This window comes from Mus caroli, chromosome 14 (assembly GCF_900094665.2).
Source record: "Mus caroli chromosome 14, CAROLI_EIJ_v1.1, whole genome shotgun sequence".
Classification (NCBI taxonomy): Eukaryota; Metazoa; Chordata; class Mammalia; order Rodentia; family Muridae; genus Mus; species Mus caroli.
The window spans coordinates 100,184,638-100,189,700 of NC_034583.1; positions in this window are offsets into that span (position 1 = coordinate 100,184,638).

Consider the following 5,063-nt stretch of genomic DNA (forward strand, 5'->3'; position numbering starts at 1 on the left):
TGTGAATTTTGTTTTGTCGTGAAATACTTTGGTTTCTCCATCTAATGTAATTGAAAGTTTGGCTGAGTATAGTAGCCTCGGTTGGCATTTGTGTTCTCTCTGGATCTTCTGGCTCTCATAGTCTCTGGTGAAAAATCTGGTGTAATTCTTATAGGCTTGCCTTTATATCTTACTTGACCTTTTTCCCTTACTGCTTTTAGTATTCTATCTTTAGTTAGTGCATTCGTTGTTCTGATTATTATGTGTCGGGAGGTATTTCTTTTCTGGTCCAGTCTATTTGGAGTCCTGTAGGTTTCTTGTATATTCAGGGGCATCTCTTTCTTTAGGTATGGGAAATTTTCTTCTATAATTTTGTTGAAGATATTTGCTGGTCCTTGGATTTGATAATATTCATTCTCATCTACTCCTATTATCCATAGGTTTGGTCTTATCATTGTGTCCTGGATTTCCTGGATGTTTTGAATTAGGATCTTTTTGAGTTTTGTATTTTCTTTGATTGTTGTGCTGATGTTCTCTATGGAATCTTCTACACCTGAGATTCTCTCTTCCATCTCTTGTATTCTGTTGCTGTTGGTTCTGTTGCTATGGTTCCAGATTTCTTTCCTAGGGTTTCTATCTCCAGCGTTGCCTCACTTTGGGTTTCCTTTATTGTGTCTAGTTCCCTTTTTAGGTCTAGTATGGTTTTGTTCATTTCCATCACCTGTTTTGTTGTGTTTTCCTGTTTTTCTATAAGGACTTGCAACTCTTTAGCAGTGTTCTCTTGTATTTCTTTAAGTGAGTTATTAAAGTCCTTCTTGATGTCTTCTTCATCATCATGAGATATGCCTTTAAATCTGGGTCTAGGTTTTCAGGTGTGATGGGGTGCCCTTGACTGGCTGAGGTGGGGGTGCTGAGTTCTGATGATGGTGAGTGGTCTTGGTTTCTGTTAGTAAGATTCTTAAGTCTGCCTTTTGCCATCTGGTAAACTCTGGAGTTGGTTGTTTTAGTTGTCTGTGGTTAGAGCTTGTTGCTCTCATGATTCTGTTATTCTCTACCATCAGACCTGGGAGAGTAGTTCTCTTCCGAGTTTCATTGGTCAGAGCTCTCTCAGCAGGCAGGCTCTTCTCTTTCAGGGAAGGTGCACAGATATTTGGTGTTCAGACTTGTCTTCTGGCAGAAGATGAAGTCCCAAAACAGGACCTGTCCCAGAAGCTGTTAGCTTCTGTAGTCCACACTCTCACCTGTGCAGACTAGTCTCAGTTGAGTCCGGGATCCAAGATATTTTTCGAAAATGCTCTGGCAATTCCCTCCCAGTCCAGGTGGACACCTCTCCTCTGGCAGGGAAGGTGCCTGGATGACTGGAGCCTGAAAAGGGGGCTACCTCAGAAGCTCTGTTGCTCCTGCCTGTCCCAGAAGCTGTTAGCTTCTGTAGTCCACACTCTCACCTGTGCAGACTTGTCTTGGTGGAGTCTGGGAACCAAGATGGCTCCTGCAGTTGCTCTGGCAATTCCCTCTCAGGCTGGGCAATTCCCTCCCAGTCCAGGTGGACACCTCTCCTCTGACAGAGAAGGTGCCAGGATGTCTGGAGCCCTAAATGGGGGCTGCCTCAGAAGCACTGTGGCTCCTGCCTGTCCCAGAAGCTGTTAGCTTCTGTAGTCCACACTCTCACCTGTGCAGATTAGTCTCAGTGGAGTCTTGGAACCAAGATGTTTCCCTGGACTCTGAATATATAAATACAGTCAAAATATATTGTTTGAAAATTTTAAAGTATCTTTTAAAAACATATATGAAATTCTTTAATAAATTTAATAAGAGTGGGTTATGGTTTTTAGAAATAATAAATATTGTGACCAAAACATTTAAAACTCAAAATGATAACTATCACAAAACGATATTTATAGACATATAATAAGGAATAGTAAGTATATTAAAAGGCATACTAAATATACTAAAAGGCATAATATAGACACATCCTGTTGTAACGTGTGACACAATGTGGCTTTTTTATGTCAGAAGCTAGGAGGAGCTTAGGAAATTAGTCCTGCCTGAAAGTTACTCTAGAACAATAATTCTCAACATGTGGGTAGCGATCAATTTGGGGTCCAACAATCTTTTCACATGGGTTTCCTCAACCACCAGAAAAAAAACAAACACTTGCATTATGATTTATAACAATAGAAAAATATAGGTATGAAGTAGCAATCGAATGATTTTGTGGTTGGGGTCATGACAACATGCAGAACTGCATAAAAGGTTTGCAGCATTAGGAAGGTTGAGAACCACTGCTCTAGAGAAAGAAAATATCCACAGAATTAAGAGCAAGAGGGAGAAGGGAGCATTAAAGCTTATTTTCTAGAGACATACACAAAGAAAGGTCTCTAATTTTAAAGATGTGAAATTGCCAGAAGAAACTGAGATGGCTATTCCTCTACAAAGGGCTTAGACATTAGAAAATATGAGTCAGTGTTCAGTTTTTAATAACTAATAAAATACTTGGGCCAGAAATCAAGTTCTTACAATTTTACAATCCTTGAATCAGGAATTAAATTTTTATAATTTTAATGGTACTTACAACTGGTAAGAAGGTGACAGAATGCTTCAACAAGTAATTTAATCAAAGAGGAATTTTCGAAAATTTTTACAAATGGATCCTAATAGAATAAAGAAGCAAAAACCCATGATAGTACAGCAAGTCCTTAACAGTCCTATTTGGAGACTTTCAGTGGCCATGGCTAGAAGAGGCAACCATGACATGGTTATGAACATGGACTTCAACTCCTAGCTATATATATATATACATATATATATATATATATATATATATATATACACATGCATACATACATATACATATGTATATGTATATACACACACATATATATAATTTATTATATAATATAGATTATATTCTTTTCTTTACATTGTCAAGTATTACAAACAATATCCAACCAAAACAAAACTGAGTAGATGGAATTCTGAAATAACTTTATAAATTTGATATCAACCTATGCTTTGCAAAACCTTTCGTTACTAGTATTGTTGACAATACATTTCATGAGCACTAATATAGTAGCATAGTTTGCATACAAATGTTGTGGTATAATAAAAATATTTCTAAATTTGAAGTATAAATTTTCCATTTGGTTATGAATACTACTAGAAATTATCCTAACACACAATAGCTCAATTTTGATGTTGCCAAAATAATTTGAAAATAAAAGTTTTAAATAGCAACTACCAGCTATGCAGACTATATGTCTCTCTAGATAAGAAGAGGTGGTGGGATTTTTCTCTTTGTACTCTATACTCTCAAGTAATCACAATGACGTGGGATGGCTTAACACAATTTTTCTCAGCCAAGATAGGAGAATAATAGAAAAACATAAAAGAAAAAATAAAGTAGCTGTCTGAATCACAGACATTTCTCAACTGTTAAAGAGAAAGTATAAGGAGGCGACTGGAGCTGACAGTTTTCTCTAATACAGTATTCATTATTTTAAAGTGTCACCTTGATGACAAAGAATGATAAGAAATTATGAATAAAATTATTTCCTCATATATAATTATGCTCCCACAATATCACTCTTCTGTGCCTTAATTCACCATGAAGTTCTTCTAATGGTTGAAGAACTTGTGATAAATGATCCCACAGCTCACCCACTTTATATTCTGTGAAACTTGTAAATAAAGGGGCATTGTCAAGGTGGCTAGGACAGGATTTGAGTCTGAATGGAATTCTAGAAGAACTGACAAGATGCTGACATAAATTTGTGATGGAAGAAATCCAAATAAGCATGGTTGTAAACTTAGATCCATGGTTTTCAAAAGATTCTTTCTGATTTCTTAAAATCAGTGATTTATTTATTTTATTGAAATTTCTCTCAAATTGAATGCTCACATGAATACACGTTTTATTTATCAATTAATTTGCATCTGTATTTTATCCCACCTAATTAATTGTAAGTATCTTTGGGAATAAGTCATCCATTAAACTTTTGTACTCTCATACTTCAACTGTCACAGAGGTTGAACTGTGAATTGCTTAATCTTTTAGAGGGAACTAATTTGTCAAATAATGAATAGGTGACAAAGACTGCAGAATTATTTTTATGAAATAATACATAAAACAGTTTCAAACCTTGAGGTTTTGTGTATATCCTAGTGTATGTGTATATTGAGAACACATATATAAAGTTACAAAAACATACTGGTTCACCAAACGTGGATGCCACTGGGCATGTCAACTGTCTTTCCTCAGGAGCCACCCACTTAGATTTTAAGACTGGCATGTCTTAGTAGTTTTGAACTTGAATAGTAGGGCAGATTGGCTCTCCAAAAATAATTCCTGTGATGCACTTATTTCTCCCTTTCCTGCCTTGAGAGTCAAACTGTGTCACATCACTTACTATTGAATGTGGGCTCTAGAAATCAAATTCAGATCATTAGGATTATCTGGAAAGAACTTATGGATCAGTCTTGTGCCCCATTTGCTTGCCACTTCATAACTCACACAGGACTAAATCACATAACCCCATAACTATGGCTGAGCCCTTCAGTCCTTGGCAAACAGAAGTAGGAGGAAAATCAAACATTTGGCAGAGGCTACATTTTGCAATTATTTCAGCAGGCTTCCCTCTAAAATACATTGTAAACATTTACTTCACATTCTGATTTTACAAAGCAAGAAACTTTGACTTTTGATTCTTTCTAAGTTATGGAGTACTTTGAAAAAACAATGGGATTTCATGGAGAAGCTATAGATTGCAGTCAATTTTCAAATCAAATGTTTGACATGCTTTAAGTTTATAATGCAAAGGACATACCTCATTGCAGAAGAGCATTTTTAAGTCATATGTTTAATACTCTCAATCATATATACTTATACACATATGTCATATATTTTTATATATGCAAACACGTATATAATATATCTTGCATATTAGTTTCTTCAATAAACTAAAACATTAAAGAATTTTTATTTATTTATTTATTTATTTTTGATTTTTAATATTTTTATTACATATTTTCCTCAATTACATTTCCAATGCTATCCCAAAAGTCCCCCATAGCGCCCCCCACTTCCC